Here is an 18,688-nt window from a genome sequence, read left to right on the forward strand (position 1 = left end):
AAAATAAAAAAGTCCTTTTATATTAAAGTTCCCATTAAACGATTGCCGTGGAAACAGTTTTACACAACTGCTGAAAATACAATTTTTTACATATTTAATAAATTGTATTTATTTATTTTTTACGCTATTATTTTTTAATAAAATTTTGTCGATATTATTTGTTGCTGTTGCAATCGGTGTTGTGCATTTTGTGAATTATGTAAACGATTTCGTTTGATGGAGATGGATTCTTTGTCGGTGTGTGTATTATTACGATGCAAAATGCTATATTTATGTGGCAGCCAAAGCAATGGATCAAGCTTCAAAAGAACAGCAAAATTGGTGTACATATGTACATGTGGGTGTTTAACATGGCATATAAGATTTTTACATAAATATTCAACAAACAATGTGTGCAGTATATACTCATGAAATGAAACAATAAAAAATAAATACACTCAAGAAAATAATTGTCTTCTTTTAATACCCCAAACCACATAGTGGTAAGGGTATCATGTCTTTGTGCATTTGTTTGTAACATGGAGAAGGAAGCGAAATAGACCCATAGTTACTTTCGAGAATCATCATAGAATAACTTTCTGGTTCGCTTTATGCTTGTAGTCCATCTGTCCACATATTTTTGTGAACAAAATGCAGGTCTCATTCATAAACCGATTGAGATGAAATTTTGCAACCAATTTTTGTTTGGACCAAGGACGAACCCTATTGAAATTGGTGAGAATCGGTTTGAATTTAGATATATCTCCCATATTTTGTTGTTGCAAAATGGTCAGGCTTAATCCCTTTATTGTTGTTTCTATAAAAACAACGTTTGTTTATTAGGGGAGAACGATAGTAATGTTTATCCTATCCAGGGGTAAGGCAGGGAATACCTAGGTTTTGGAAAGAGCCACCAATCCTCATCAGTTCCCTTCTTTTTTGTCTGGGATATTCTCACCAGAAATTATTTTAAAAACAAGTAAGCGAAGGCTATAGTCGTGCGGGGTCGACCATGTGATACCCCACAACACTACAACAGGTTAGAACCCCCTTTATGTCCAAATCCATTTTGGAAGATTTCGCATTTGAAACTATGCCCAGCTATTACCCTTAGCATTTTGACCAGGGACATTTGCCCACTCCGTTTTGCTGTTAGTTGTTGTGGTCCATTTTTCAGCTAAATATAATCCAATGGTTATCCAAAATGCTAGAATTGTTCCCTGTCCTTATCCTCTTCTCCGGCGTGTATACTGGCTTCAATGGTGTGATCAGAAAATTTTTCCTTGTTTTTGGTTCGTTAGAACCCCTAAATATTTTGCGATCATCTCCAAAAAAAAGGAACCTCTGTATCTCCAAATTTAGACTCATCTATATGATTTGATTGTCTATCCTATCTATTTAGCATATCCAACTGAATTCAGTTCAGAAGAAAGTACGTCAAATTTGTTTCATATAATTTTGTGTTTAAGTCCTTTAAATTGGTAATATGCATCCCACAAGAATGATATTTGATTCAAAAATATCTCCGTCAAATTTTATCGAGATCGGATCTGATTTAGATATATGTCTCATATATATTTTCATCCGATATCAGGTTTATTGTGACCAAATGATTAATACCAGTCCAGAAACAAGCACTTCCAATTTCGTGAAAATCGGTTCAGATATAGCTATATAGCGATTTGGAGTTTAAGTCCCTCACATGCGTAATATGCACTCAACAAAAATAATATTTTGTACCAGATATCAGAAACAGCTCAGAAATAAGTGATTAAAATTTTGTCAAATTTGTTTAAATATAGCTCCAATGTATATCTTTATCCGTTTTCAAATGTATTGTGCACCAATTGGCTTCGAATGGAGTTCGGCCAAAAAGAAAGTGCTTCAAGTTTTGGTGAAAATCGGTTCAGAAAATGGGTGTAATTCCCATACATATGTTTCACCCGATTTGGTGTTAAAGTCACTTACATGTCACTTGATACCGGACATCAGATTCAGCTCGAAAATACCTCTGCCAAATTTTATCGAAATCGGTACAGATTATTATATAGCTTCATATATATGTAATAACCATATATGTAATAACAGCCCAAATTGGATAATTTTTTTCATATTAACTATTGTTCTAATAAACATTTTTTAATATATCAGACACAAGGTATAGGAACAAAAGCCTCCGTCAAATTTGTTGAAAATTGATTCAGAGTTGAATATATTGCCGAAATTGTCACTACTCTAAATACATAACACACATTTAAATAAGGTTCACAGTTGATATGATCTACTTCACATGAATTCCCAATATAAAAGTTTTTTGCTACGGGATCTCTACTAAATACGCATAGTATTGTAGGGTATCCTATAGTCGGCCCCGCCCGACATTTGATCTTTCCTTACTTGTTATTATTTTATTATTATTTTTTTTTTTTATTTTATTTTATTTATTTATTTTTTTTTGTTGGGAAGTGTTAAATGTGGTATTATTTCTATATATAAAAGGAACCTCAATTTTCTTAATTGTATTTTATATTTTATTACATATTTATCAATAATTAAACATTTATATCCACTTACATTTTTAGCAACATTTTTTCTCTGAGCTCTAAGCGAAACAATTGAACTGTTATAATTTACGCGTTTACTTTCGCTGATTCCGTTCTTGAAATAAGAAAAGAATAACTACAATAACAAAACTGAAAGTTTCTGTACCAGAAAATAATGAAGGAATATAAGCAAACAACGCGCTTCCTTGCCTCAGCACAAAAATTGTATTTCGTTTATGTCTTTTAGTTTCTCTGAAACTTAAAGCAAATATATAGTTTTTAGAAGAAGGTTTTCTAAGTTGTTCTTTTTTTCGGAGCAAATATTGCAAAAATGATTTTCAAAGCAATAGATACTGCTCGACAGACAAAAATTTAAATTCTTGAAATTAATTTGCAGCATTTTGTATTCCCACGCTTCAGTCTCTACCATGGCATGGATTCCTATATTTCTTGGTGTTCAAGTGAGGCTTTATTCTAGTAGCTGGCATAGCAATGCCGGATGCCCTTTAAACTAAAATTTACATATTTTTGAAATTGAAAGCCAACTTTTATTCTCCAAATGAAATGGTCAAAAGGCAAAAGGAAAGTACTCACTTCTGGTTTTCGAGTAGCAGAAGTCTGTTATAAAATTCATTCAAGAGCTATTCGCCATAAAATGATTGATTTTTACTTAATGACATTTGAGTATCTTTGAAAAAGCAGTGGGATAGTAGAGGAAGTTAAATACTTAAAAACACATTTCATTGTTTGTATGGTTTTGGTTTGAAAGAGGAAGTCCACAAGTAAAATAATGATGATTTTGTTTAGTAATATCATCAATTTTTCTTAATATTTGTTCATGACAAGTACAAAAGCATCTACCATTTTCTGAGATGTGATATTAGTGCATTTTATAATTTCTTGAGATGCTAAGAATTATACATTTAATATGAGAAAGTATTGTATATGTTAGCAATTAAAATATCTAACGAAAATCTTCAGAAAACCGAATATCGGAAGGTATTATTTCGTAGAATACAAAAACGTGAACGCATATGAAAAAAATGTGTCAAAAGAATTGGAAGCTATTACGAAAATCAAACTCTAAATATGAAAGAATTGTGTAATTGATAGCATCCAAATACCAAATTCTGGGCAATGGTGACCGAATATTGGAGGGAGGGGTTATACGCAACAATGGAGCTACCTAGAGAATTTCTGCCAAGGTGATGAATACCTATTTGGAACACATAACGAATTCCAGACAACTGCATTGAAAAATGGGAAATCGACAAAATATTGATTATACCGTTTTATGGAAGCTGCGCACAATCGTGATTTAATCCAACCAACTCCCTACAAAGGAAGAAAATATCGCAACTATATTGGCCAGTGGTAATGATAACCATAAATTATTATTTCGTCGCCGGGTCTAATACCAGCGTAAATATGGTGCATTTTGGCAAAAATGACTAAATTTGGTAAAAATCTGTGAAGATTTAGCTCCTATATATATGTTTCATGCGATTTTATATCTAAATCACCCAAATCAGTATTATGCACTCCATAACAGTATTTTTTGATGCATAATATTAAATATATTCTAAAAACTAATTTTGAAAAAATTCGTTCAGATTTGGAATTATCTCCCATACATTTTTCCCTCTAATTTATGGCAATTAGTAATTTTCGTACATGAGCATCATAATATAAAAGCTGCATAGTCATAGTGATTCCAGCATTATTCACATTTCTAGCTCTTTTCCTACGCTCTGCATTAAATTTTGAACCATTAAGAACTTTTCGTACATGTTAATGTAGGAATTTCCAATTTTAACTCCTTATCTAAACGCATAGACTTCACAGTAATACTTATACCAAAAGTCACTATTTTCGTTCTATTCCTATATTATATGCTAATTTTAGTTGTTCTCGTACTTTTATTGTACACATTTCCAGAAACAACTTTTTATACCCTACAACACTATGTGTTGGGGGTATTATAAGTTTGATTGGCCCAAAAATTATGTAACACCTCGAAATATTGGTTTCCCATATAGGAAAGTATATATAGATCTTCCTAGCTCGCCGAGCTGAGTCGATCTAGCTATGTATGTCCGTCCGTCCGTCTGTCCGTCTGTCCATGTTAATTTGTAATCACTCTACAGGTCGCAATTATGGCCCGATCTTCACGAAATTTAGAATGGAGGTGGGTCTGGGGTCAGAATAGAACCCTATTTCTTTTGGAGATGATCGCCAAATGTTTAGGGGTTGAAATGGACCAAATACTGAAAAAATGTCGGATTTTGCAGTAGCTATACAGGTCGCAATTATAGACCAATCGACGCGGAATTTCGTATGTAGCTAGAGTTTAGGGCGGGGAAGAGGCCTACCAATTTGGGTGGTCATCGGATAATACTTAGCGGGTAAAATAGACCATATCTTTTGTGTTGAAAAAATTCAAAATTTTTCATTAAACCGCGAATATTTTAAATCCAGGCGAAATCACAAAGCCATGACAAGGTTACTTCTGATCTTTACATTGATGTTAAAATCCAACAAAACGGATATATAGTAAAATATGTGCGATATATATGTCTATCAAAGAAGATATGCTTGAAAGATCTCTTATATGTCGAGAACGGCTGAACTGATTTCGACAGTTCTCATTAATTCAGAATGACCTCTTGGCAGGAAACAAAAAACGTCTAAAAAATCGCATAAAAATATCTCTCTAAAGATGAAAATATTGATTTTGTAAAATTTTCTCATATTTTTTCAATTTTTTCATATTTTTGGCATATTTTCATTTTGAATTAAACATTTGGTAATATTTCTACAGCTAACAAAACTAAGTAGTTAGGATATCAGGATATCATATACAGATCGCATTTATGGCCCGATCCTTACGAAATTTTGCATGGAGATAAGATGAGGGTCAGAATAGAAGCCTACTCTTTTTGGAGATGATCGCCATATATTTAGGGATTGAAATGGACCAACAAACTGCAAAATTGTCTGCAGGTCGTAATTATCGCCCGATTCTCACGCACATTTGAATGGGGGTTACCGGACATTACAAAAGCCAAGCAGTTTTGGATGGCCATCCAAAAATATTCAATGTGTGAAATAGTTTGCCAACTTTTGTAGACAAAATACGAAAATGTCCATTCCAGTGACTTTTTGGACACAAATACTGGAAAGACGCACTTCTGACTATTTCGTTAACGCTGATTTCGTTGAAGAATATAGTCAAATGTCTGTATCTCATATAGATGCGTTTCAGTCAAAAACCAATAATAAATGTTAATCTTTTCCCACTTCTGAGAGATTATAGGTCTTTGGGAAATATTGGTTCCAGATCTAGGAAGACCATCTAAGTACAACATCTACCAATAAATTGGAAATGAGCAAATTAGTTTAAGTTGCTATTATTCGAAAATTAGAGAACGGAACCTGATGGTTTTCTTTTATTATTTGTCACAATATCTTGTGGAATTCTTTCGAGTATCTCGCCTATATAAACTGTATGGTTTATTATAGTGTTGTAGGGTATTCAACGGTCGGCCTCGATCGACTGTAGCCTTTGCTTACTTGTTATATACTGTGTTTCGAATTTTCACTTTTGTTCATTTACCCACAACAAAATTGAACATTTCGAAAATCACCGCCTTATTTTAGTGCATTTGTTTGTAACAGGGATAAGGGAGCGAGATAGACAAATACTTACTTTTGAGGATACTCATAGAATCACTTTCTGACTCGATTTATTCATGTCAGTCAGTTCGTCCACGTATTCTTGTGAACAAAATGCAGGTCGCATTTTTTTAAGATAAATTTTTACAAAAATAGGACCAAGGACGAACTCTATTGAAATTGGTGATAGTCGGTTCGCTCACAATATATAAAACATTTTAGTATCTTTTTATATGCATCCTTTTTGCCAGATCTTCGGCTTTTCCCAATCGTTTCATACAATATTTAGATGTTTTGTGTTGAATGAATATTTATACCCTCAGCCATATATATATCCACAGAAGATCAACATTTTGAATAGCCATAACCCTCATAAAATACAAACTTGGCACATCTTACTGCTATTACCATCACAGAATCTGGTGTGCAGATTAAATAGATCGGACCTTTCCTTCTGATACCTTCCCCAGAAGGAGAAGGTAAAGAAACTTTACCGCATTCTCCAACCAATCTTACTGGTATTTGTAGATTAACGTTAGTGACAATAAAAAGAGCAGCAAAGTTCATAGATAGAGCCGTCATGCACAACTCAATAACCAATATTTGTACGAGCGGCCATTAGTTCAATGAGTCAGGGTGTTGGGTGGTCTTACGATAACTGGGTGTGACGGCCACAACCAGTTGCAATAAACACATAGAGCTAAAACGGATGCAAAAAACTTAACACAAAGAAGTGATTTAAAACACACACTGAGATATTACACACTCACCAACATTTATAAAGCTTATCCTTTTTCCGTGTCATATCCTTATCTCCGTCTTGGCGTTTATGCGTGTAAGTGTTTTCCCTTCACAGTTTTCTTTAGAAAATTTCTTATTGACTCTTTTTCTTCTGTTACTGTGGCATATTAAATCTTAAAACAATCTGGACAGAAATGTTATTGAAACCATGAACAAATAACAAATCGCCATTACATGCTGCAGCACTAACATCAGTGCAAATGGAGTTTTTGTAACGATTCTCTCTTACAGGATAGTATACATTTTTGAATGAATGTGTGTGTTTATACCCTACAACACTTTGTGTTGGGGGTATTATAAGTTTGATTGGGCCAAAAATTATGTACCACGAAATATTGATTTCCCACATAGGAAAGTATATATGGATCTTCCTATCTCGCCGAGCTGAGTCGATCTAGCTATGTATGTCCGTCCGTCCGTCTGTCCATGTTGATTTGTAATCACTCTACAGGTCGCAATTATGGACCGATCTTCAGGAAATTTAAAATGTAGGTGGGGGTAGGGCCAGAATAGAACCCTATTTCTTTGGGAGATGATCGCATATTTCCTGATTTTGCAGTTGCTCTGCAGGACACAATTATGGACCAATCGAAGCGAAAGTTAGCATGGGGCTAGAGCTTTGGGCTGGGCAGAAGCCTTCCAATTTTGATGGCCATTGGGTAACATTTAGTGGTTGAAATAGACCATAGCATTTGTGATAAATAAAAGTCAAATTTTCCATTAAACCGCGAATATTTTTAATGCCGGCGAAATCACAAATAGACGAACAGGCCAGGGGATGTTGGCTAGAATGCTTATATCTCCAGAATGGCTGGAGCGATTTTGACAAATTTTGTAAAATTAGAATGCCCCTTTGGCATAAAAGTATAAAATCTAGAAAAATCGTATAAAATGATACCAATAATGATGTTAATATAGATTTTGTTGTATTTTGTGACATTTTTTTATTTTTTCATATTTTTTATCGCATGCGAATTTGACTTATAATATTGAAGTGTATATTTTGTTATATTTTTGCACTTTACAACACAGGTTGGGGTTATTATTTATATACAGATTGCAATTATCGTTCGATCCTCACGAAATTTTTGACAAAGGTAGGGTTAGGCTCAGAAGGGCTTCAAAGATGTCCGCAATATATTCAGGTGTTGAAATGGACCAACAACTCAAAATGTTCCTGATTTTGCAGCAGTTATAAAGGTCACAAATAGAAACCAAAGGACACGAAATCTTGCATGAAGTTAGAATTTAAGACAGCGGGTAGAAGGACCACTACTTTTGTGTGAAAAATACCAACATTACTTACATGTGATAACACAATGGACGAACTCCTAGCTTTTTTATGCTGATTTCGTTGACGAATACAGCCAAATGGATTTTGGAGATAATATTTAGGGGTTCAAATGAACCAAAAACAGAAAAAAAAAGCCTGATTACACAATTGAAGCCAATCGACACGCCTGACAAGCGCGTTAAGCACAGTGAAGAATTCTACCATTTTGGATGACATTTGGATTAGCTGTAAAATGGACCACAAAAATAACAGCACGATGGAGTGCATAAATATCGGGAAAATGTCCCTGGTCAAAATGCTAAGGGTAATATCTGGGCAGTGCTCCGTGACATAATTTCAAAAGCGAAATCTTCCAAAAAAGATTTGGACATGAGGGGGCTTCTCACATATTGTAGTGTTGTAGGGTATCACATGGTCTGCCCCGCACGACTATAGCCTTTGCTTACTTGTTTTACGTTCTGTCTGCTCGTATTTTCTTAATGGAACTTTTGCGTTCATTAGACGTGAATTAAGTTTTAATAAGGTGACTGTTTATAACGTTAAATATTTTTTTCTTTCAGCGGAACGTCTATTTACAGCGAGAAAAGTATACATCCGTTATAATTTAAATTTTATATTGAAAAGTGAATATTTACACAAAGCTGAATAAAAAATCAACGTGTGTCTTATTCATTGTGTGTATTATTATGACAGATTTAATAGAATTTTACAAAACATTTAAAAGAAAAAAGAACAATTTTCTTCCAATTACAGTGAATGGTAAATACAATGACCTATTTAAGGCACCCATCGTTGCTCTTTTTGAAATACTCTAAATGGATACAGCCAGTTTCATTGTGTCGTTATGAATTGTTATAGAAGAGAAAGAGACATACATTCATAAGTAAGGAAGAAAGTAGAAATTAAACAACTGCAATGTTGGGCGATTAAAAATAACAATCTTGTCGATACTTCGTATGCGAAAGTCATATATTGTTTGATGGGAGAAAAAGTTATTCATTTAGAATTCCAAATTTAGGAAATATATCCCCAATTGATCCATGGTTGCAAAAATCATCCGTACTCAGAATTCCAAACAAAGTGTGCTGAACACCATAAAAGTATCAAATATATTTCCCCATATTCTCTATATAGAAATATTAGATAAGTTAGGTAAGTTATTCAAGGAAAACGTGAAGACAATTTTCTCCTGAAAGAATTGACAATTATTGGTTATAAGAAACGTGAACTATAAAAGACAACATTCAGAACTTTGAACTTTGATGTTAAACTTTTTCATAGAAAAATATGACAGAATATCAGAAGAAGGTATGGAAAACGCAGACCCATCTAGAAAGTTTTATATGTGCCAAGTCTCAAATAGGCATGGGGATATCGAAAATATTATATATGTCTATAGGGATTTTTTTGCGACAGGGAATTTGATTTATAAATCTGACTAAAACTCCAAACTTCCGAAAATAGGGAGATACTGTTGTATGAAGGCGTATTACGGATTAAATAGAGGAAATTACATGAGAAAATAAGTATAGAATTTCAGGCTGATAAAGAAAAATATATAATTTCAAGAAGATATAAGACAATTCAGATTTAGGAAAAATCGGAAGAATTCTATGATAAGTTTAGACAAATTCGTTCAGTTTTCGATTTTGTATTCCTGATTATTTATCTCATATCATTCGATACGGCCAAAACGTGCCTCATTTAAGACCCTAGGTCCCTTTTGACAAAATCCGCTTCATGACATTCGGAGTCGATCTAGCGATACCCGTCCGTCCGTCTGTCTGTCTGGCTGGTTCGCACAATAACTTCCGAAGGGAGTATCCGATTTGATCCAAACTTGGTACATAGTTATATTATTATCAAAATAAACTTAGATCAAGTTCGGAGATGGACAATAGTGGTCCACTCCTTCTTGTAGTTCCCCCACAAAAAAATAAAAATTTTCAAAAAATATTTTACTGCTCAAAAAGAGAAAGGATAATCCGATTTTGCCCCAACTCTACGAATCCTAATATATGCGTCAGCTCAGGTACCTCCCCACAATAGGTAAATATTTCATATATTTCCATCAACACAAAATCTGTTATGAAAATAGTAGAGATAGGACCATTTCTTATAGTGTCTCCCCACATAGGGTTCAAAATTATGAAAAACAAACGCTCAAAGAAAGCCATAAAAGTATCCATCTTTCTTCAATTCTCCCACATACAAACACTTTTTCTCGTGTAAAGATGATATATATCCGCGAACCTCTTCTGGTACCTCTGCCAGAAAGGATCAACATTTTCATTACTTTTATCTGACAAACTTGCGAAACAATTCAGCAATTCTTTACAACTTGCTATATTTAAGTATTTCTCCCAACTAGAAACCTGAGATGAATACGGAATTTATTTAATTTTTCAGAGGGATCAGTGAAAAATTGGAGTAAAAATAGAACTGTATTACAAAATTAAATACATTTTAAAACGACAAATCTTGGCATTATTATTGAAAAGCAAGGTATTGATTTATTTTTAGTGCAGTAATTTGTGTGTTTAGTAGTTGTGTATAATATAGAAGATGTGAGTGATCTGAGTTGCCTTTAAGATTAATTTTGAAAATAAAATTGGATTTCAGGTAAAGTTTTAATTGTTTTCCCCCCTGAATCCTCCAATGTGATTTTTGTTCACGCCGACGGGGCGTGGCCGACTTCATGTTACCCTACACCACTTTGCATATTTAGTAGAGCCTTACATAACAAATAAAGTTTTTAATGGGGAATTTGTAAGAATTAAATCATACCAAAGGAACTAATATATGGGAGGAATATCCTCCTCTGAATCGATTTCTACTAAATTTGTCGAGACATTTGCGCCTTTTCAATTCGGGCTTGTATTATCCATTTGGTGCAGAATTATCTTGAAATCGGATAGATATATATGAGAGCCATATCTAAATCTGAACCGAACTCGATAAAATTTGACAAAGGTATTTCTGAGCTGTATTTGATATATTGCCCCGAATATCGTTACTACGGATTCCACATTACGGCTATGCAGAGCAAATTCAACAAATCGGATGAACAATATGTATGGGAGCTATAGCTATATCTGAATCGATTTCCACCAATTTTGACATTCTGGTTTCCAGACTCAGTTTGGCCGTAAGTACCAAATTCCATTCCATTTGGGCTAATATTACACGTTTGGTGCACAATAAAAAGCAAATCGGACGAATATATATATGGGAGCCATATCCAAATATTAACCGATCTCGATAAAATTTAGCAAGGGTATTTCTGAGTTATATTTGATATATTTCTCCAAATATCGTTGTTACAGAGTTCTGGTCGTACGTATATTCCATACTATTTGGGCTGATACAAGTTTGGTGCACAATATAAGGCAAATTGGATGAAAATATATATGGGAGCTATACCTAAATTTTGACCGATTATCTACAATTTCAATCGGGCCTTGGGTCAAACAAATTATTTGTGCAAAATTTAACTTTGATTTAATTTTATATTGAATTGTTATTTTATTTTGTTTACAAAAATCAAATTTGGAATTGATTTATATAAAAAATAACAAACCCAAATAACCCTTATTCGGGAGGTACGTTGTAAGGGGACCATGCCAAAACATGCATCGACCATATCCATTTTGTCACATTTTTTATTTTTATCCCATCAAGGTACCATAACCAAAGATTCATATTGATATGTGCACTGAAAGTATTTTTGGCCGCTGTTTCCATACGACCTCGACCACTGTGCAATGGTAGCCTTCATGTGAAAAACACAGGTACTAGTACCTTTTATTACAAAATTCCAAAATGGACATCATCCCCATCAAGTGATACCTGCCATTGAGATTTTAATGTTCTTCTAATACAGTGTCTTTAGAGCATGCAGAACTAAAATATAATAAACTCTGCTAAAATGAGTCTCCACTTCATTTTCAAATAGAACTAAAGGCCTTTTGATAGAATTCCATCTCGAAATCCCAAAAAGCAATAAAAATAATTTTCCAAAAGTTTAGTAATTTTTATTTTAAAAACATTTTCCAAGAGATTTCCAATTTGGAAATATTTGTCAAAATGAATGTGCTTGACTTTTCGTTGTTTTCTTACGTAACCAACCATTAAAATATTTTCGTGGATAAAAAGACTTGAAACTACTTTAAATATCCCCACACCCCTCAGGGAAGTTTACAGTTAATTTCAAAATATTTTTACTCTGTGTGTCTATTCGAATACTCTCATTGCCATCGCTAATATTCCACAGCTGCTTCCATCTTAGACAAAACCATAATGTCCTGCATTTTTCTAAAATGCCTTTAGCGGAAATTGCAAGAATTCGCGGTAATAGCCCGGCTTTATGCTTGCCACACGCACCCTCTGTTAACAAGAAATTGAAGCTAGAAACGCCATGACATTTTCGTTGGAGTTGACTCATTGTGACTTAGCCGGGTGCGTATCTGTGTCGTGAGTAGAGTTTTTTGCTTTGGAGTGTCAAGTCATTCTATAATTATATGTTTGTGTGTGAATGTTTGTCATTTCACCATGGTGTAAAGCTAGATGGTGTGCCATATTTTGCCATTAAACCTAACATTGCCCGTAACAAGTTCTGTCCACAGAGGATTATGAAGACCCCCATAAGAAACACCATTGCCTCCCTTTTGCTGTCATAATGTATCGAGTTCACCAAGCATGTCCTAATTGCATTTCAAAAATTATGTCTAATGGAAACATCAGTAAACTACCAAGTTGTGTGAAATGCTTTATTATAGCGCTTGTAATGCAACATTGTAACTATGTGCCGCAAACTCCTTTATTATTGTCCCAGTTAAGTGATGCTAACAGTTATTAATTAATAAATTAAAATTTTCTTCTTTCATTCAATATTTTAGAGGATTCTCAGATTTCGTACATTTTTATACCAAACTCCATAAGAATCTTTAAAAGCCCATAAAGAATATTAATGTATTCGTGTTCAGCATAAATTCCTCGATCTGTCAAGATAGAAGTAACAATGTTCAAGATAAAATAATTAACTTTGGCAAATATGTTTGTATTACTCCCAAAAAATTTTGGAATTTAAAAAGGAACCCATGTAATGGATTTTCAACATTTTATATGTTTTTAAATGAACTTCGGACCAGCCGAAGTCAAGGTCGCCTTTGCTTGTTTCTTGTCCTTTTTATACCCACATCCTTTATAGATCCTAGGTCTCTTTAAACCAAATCCGTTTCAGGACATTTGTAGTTGATCTAGCGATGTTCGTCCGTCTGTCTCTCTGGCTGGTTGGTGCGCACGATAATTCTCTAAGAGAGTATCCGATTTGGTCCAAACTTGGTGCAACGTAATATTATTATCAAACATAGATCGAGTTCGAAGATGAACAATATCGGTCCACAACTTCTGGCACCTCCCCCACAAAAGGTCATAATTTTCATAAAAAGCGGGTAGATAGATTGTTCCAACTTTGCAAATCCTAATATTTGCATCAGTGCTCGATCAGGTGTGAAAATGGATAATGTCGGTCCACACCATCCTCCCCCACAAAGGTTCAACATTCTGAATAATTTTAACTCTTATAAAATAAGAAATAACTAATAGCCCGATTGTCTTCAAATTACACACATCACAATATTATTATTAACCCAAGGCAATTGTGTGAATATAGCGGTCCACTCCTTCTGGTTCCCCCCAAACACTGAGTCAAACTTTTAAATATTCATGAAGCTCATAAGACGCGAAATTTATATCCAATTCCACTCAGACTTGGCACATCTTAATATTTCTTTCAATACAAGATCTGTTATAAAGATGGTAGAGATCGGACAATTCTTTCTGGTACCTCCCCCACAAAAGGATCAAAGTTTTAAATAACCAAAACAATTATATAATATTTATGTAATTTCGGCTGAATTTATGCTGGCAATACATGTTTACCTATTTCACTTTGCACCACCACTGAAAGCTGTCCTCGCTATTATGTAATTGTAAACAACAAACTTCTGTTTTCTGTTTTTGGCAAAAAATTTTGCCATAATTTGTAAGTTAGCTTATTTACTCTATTGCAAATGATTAGTTCACGTTGACCAAATTTCTGTTTGGTTTTTAAATTAATTTTAGTTATCCGCAGCTATTTTTTGGATTTTTGTTATGGGTGGATTTTGTTTCAGGCAAACTGCACCAAAAACTTTACTTAAGTTAATCTCTTTGTTTGCATGCAATGCTCTTGATATTGAATTTATTTCACTGCAAGTAGCCATCATCTGCATGGTGGGATATAAAGTCACTGTGTCAATCTGTTTTTCGAAATTTATTTTTAAATTTTTGATTGCTTTAATTTTACGTCTAAAAGTTTTAAACAACAGACATCAAATGCGGATACAGAAGCGTTTATGTTTAAGACTTCGGGAATAAAAGGAAAATTGACTAGGGTGTAAAGTCTAAATAGACCTCGAAATATTTTAAAACAAGCTTTGAAATTGGGCACAGGCATTGACATTATGTCAAGAATGTATGAAATATATTGGGAGGTACTGTTGTATGGAGACTTTACTGAAATATGGATCTATATATTTTCTACTGTGACGACGCATCTTTTTAGTAATAGCCACTCCAGAGTTCACTACCTTAAATCTCACCGACAGTGAAAAAAATCAACTGTCATATTCTCTTGTCAATGTGTTTATGATCGAAAATATTTATGAAATGAACTATGTATATTATTAATTGGACTTACCCAAATAATCCAACGTAGTCTCCGGACCTGTTGACGGGGAATATGATGAAGATAGAATAGCTTCATCATATTCCCCGTCAACAGATTAAAAATTTCATATGCACTCTTAATTTATCTGTTAATTAAGTGATGGATATCCGATGTTATTTCTGGAAAATTTGTAGCAGCGGGAATCTTAAGGGCAGTGTTTCTTTCTCAATTTTCTAAACCTTCTAACAATTATAAAAGTTGACTAAATTTCCCTCCAAATATAGATACAATACAATCATGATAGCTTACAATTTGGCATTGAAATTGAAATGCATTTGAATCCCAAAAAAGTGTTTTGAATTCTGAATTTTTTTATGGATCCATTTTACATCATTCGATTTTCATTGATACCGCACCAATGACGTGCTTTCAATTCGTCACCATATTCCAAGGATACTAATTTTCTTATAATTCCAGCTGGTGGCTTCTCGTTCTTATTTAACGATATTTTCATTTTCTTCAGGATTTAATTTATTTGAATCTATATGATTTCTTTATTCTTCAAACAATTTTTTATTTCTCTTCTTTTTATATTTGAAGTAATAATTCTCAATATAAAAATTTGAATGACAAAATAATTTTTTTGCTCAGCCTACTACTCACATAAATTCTTATTGTGGAAATAAGTGAGCTTGGGTTTCGACATGAGTGCACAGAGTGCACAACCTAACATTTTGTTTACAACCGTACAAAAGCATTTTGGTGAGCATTTTCCAGAAAAAAATTATTCGTGATGGAATTCAAGCTTGATAGTGTGATTTCTTTATATTTGGCTGGAAAACCACAAGTGGCTATCGTTAGGGCACTACAGCATTTAAATGTGAATAAATCTCTTGTGTCTCGTACCATCGCTCGTTATCGTGATGCTGGTAGCGTAGCCCGACGTCAAGAAAGTCGACTGAAGAAAACAGCAACATCAGCAGAAATGGTTCGAAACGTAAAGAAGACTTGATCGAAACCCGTGTCGCAGTGGCCGAAAAATGGCTCGTGAGATGAACATATCGCAATTTTCCATTCGGCAAATATTGAAAAATGAGCTTGGGGTAAAGCTATTGAAATTCTAAAAAGTGCAAGAATCAACAGAGCTAAAGAGTTGCTTCGCTTGGCTGAAAGTGGTGAACTGATGAATTTGGTTATTTTCGATGTGAAAACATTCGTTGTCCAGCAGTCAAAGAGGTCAGCTGAAACTGTGCACCTTCGGTTGGTCGCCAGAACTCAAGCGCTGGCCATGGTTATGGTGTGGGCCGCCATAACAGCCGATGCTCGTTCTCCGCTCGTATTAATCGACCGCACTGTGAGCACAAACTACCATTTTACAGCAATTCGATTTAATTATAATTAAAAAAATCCACATTACCTTTAATCTGGCAGTACCGTTGAACAGAAGTTATATCGAAACATTGGCCTATATGACCCCTTTTCAAAATTCTACTTCCTCTGGATTTTTTCTATAACAAAAGAAAAATAATTTTGTCGCTCAGGGTTACGTCTACCAATAATGAAATTTGAAATATTTTTATGCAACAATTTAACGCCAAAATTATGTTGATTGTTCATCTGACGCCAATAAATAAATGGCACATCATTCTCCCACATTTACCTTAATTTGTCATTGCAAACCAATAATAATATTGGCAGGTGGTTGTGGTGTCATTGACAAATGCCACAACATAATTATGCAACATCATTGATACTAATAACATTAAAAACCACTTCGTGTTCGTACAAATGTACCGAGTGAAACTCGGTTAATTAACTGATAATGTCATAAGTTAAAATCGTATTAACGACAAATGTTGCACTGCAAGTAGTGAATATTGAGTTGAGAAATGGGTTCAATGATTGCTTTGTGGCTGTGGCCACACAAATGTTATGACACATTTAGAAAAATACCGAATATCGGGAGGTACCGTTATAAGGGGACCATACGAAGACGTAGACCTACACAGACAATCTCCTCTCATAGGCTGTAGCATCCATTACGAACATCAAATACCAAATTTGAAATAATGCCGGTGAATAATGTCGCTCAAATTATCAAAATACAGAATATCGAGAGGTACCGTTATATAATGACTATAGCAAAACGTAGAGGATGATATGACTTCGATAAGGATTATATTAATATTTATTGAGCTATAGATATACCGGACCGAGTTTCACCGAATGGTAAAATATGAAAAAATGTATTCAATTTGGGCCGATATTACATATATGGTGAGCAATACCCGTGAAATCGAATGAAGATATGTATCGAAGATATATATCAAATCTGAACCGATCTCTATAAAATTTGGCAGAGGTATTTTTGAGCTGCATCTGATGTCCGGCATCAAATATCCTTGTTGTGGAGAGAATATTACACATGTGCGGGACTTTAACACCAAATCGGATGCAACATATACATTGGAGCTATAGCTATATCTGAACAGATTTTCACAAATTAAACTTGAAATTTAATTAAAATGAAGTTGCATAATTTTAAACAAAATTCTTATGTGGCATAATCAGAGTAGTGCTCTGGTTAAGGAAAATCGTAAACTGTGATGTATGAGGATTAGGACGATGATATTACGGTGATGAGTGGTCGTCGGGAATGTTCGAGTTATGGATGATCCGAGGGTATTGGGGAATTCTGGTGAACGGTCGTCTTGGACAAGAAAGATAACGTTCGGATTGTAGACGAATTGAAGATAATCGAGGACTCTGATGAACAGACGCCGGGTAACAGAATATCACGATGATAATCTAAAGGTTGTAGGTGATTTGAAGAAAATGGAAAATGGTTTGAAATGGAAAATGGGGAAAATGATAAATGGTCGTCGGCTGTTCTGGGATTACGATGATGTTCTTCGGGTTGAATGTGATTTTAAGATAATAACGAACTCTGTTAAATGGATGGGGTTACGGACGATCCGAGGATAATCGGGTATTCTTTTGCGGGTTGCAGACGAGTTGAAGATAATCGGGAACTTTGATGAAAGGACATCGAGTATCCAAGGATGGCGATGATGATGTTCGGCTTGGAGACGATTGGAAAATAATCGGCAACTCTGATGAACGGGGATGGAAGTCGGGTTCCAGGGATCCGGATGTTAGGGTTATGGATGATACGAGGATAATCGTAAATCCTGATGAACGGTCGTCGAGTACACCGATAATGAAGCTTGCGGTATAATTGGATAAAATATGGACAAAATTACACTTTTTGTAGGGAAATAAATCTTTAGAGAAATATAAAACATGATCTATAATATAAATTTTGACCTTCTATTCATTTTTCAAAAAAAAAAAAACAACTTGTCGCATTTGTTTTCATAGTAATTCTGACATTACAATCCATATAGATACGTCTCTTTACATGCAACATTTTCCAATTTAGCCAGCTTTTCTTTATTATATCATGTTCCCAACTAATGAAGAACAAAAGAACAAATGATTGCAAAATCAAGACCTTACCTTTAGGCAAGCCTCCTGCAGGAGGGAGTCTCCTTTGTCCACCGAATGGAAAACTATTTATCTCACCACCATAGTAATGTCAATGCGAATTATTTTGCATGCCACGACAAGTGGTGTAAGCATTGCATATGGTGGTTGATTTGTTCGTCGGTTTATTACGTTTCT

The 18,688-nt window shown here is 34.3% G+C and overlaps 1 long non-coding RNA gene across 2 annotated transcripts in view; it reads right to left on the bottom strand.

The window, feature by feature from the left end:
* LOC109613816 (uncharacterized) overlaps positions 1-15,597 on the bottom strand; it is a 58,766-nt gene extending 43,169 nt beyond the window's left edge. Inside the window, exons 1-3 of one of the 2 annotated variants that reach the window (XR_002195209.2) lie at positions 15,314-15,597; positions 15,035-15,246; positions 13,058-13,292 (exon numbers count right to left, since the gene is read on the bottom strand). This is a non-coding gene — a long non-coding RNA (uncharacterized LOC109613816). Of the gene's footprint in view, positions 1-13,057; positions 13,293-15,034; positions 15,247-15,313 lie in introns of those variants that run through there. The other variant, XR_009343989.1, reaches the window with a different exon arrangement.
* Positions 15,598-18,688: the final 3,091 nt, after the last annotated feature.

This window comes from Musca domestica, unplaced genomic scaffold (assembly GCF_030504385.1).
Source record: "Musca domestica strain aabys unplaced genomic scaffold, Musca_domestica.polishedcontigs.V.1.1 7, whole genome shotgun sequence".
NCBI classification, from domain to species: domain Eukaryota; kingdom Metazoa; phylum Arthropoda; class Insecta; order Diptera; family Muscidae; genus Musca; species Musca domestica.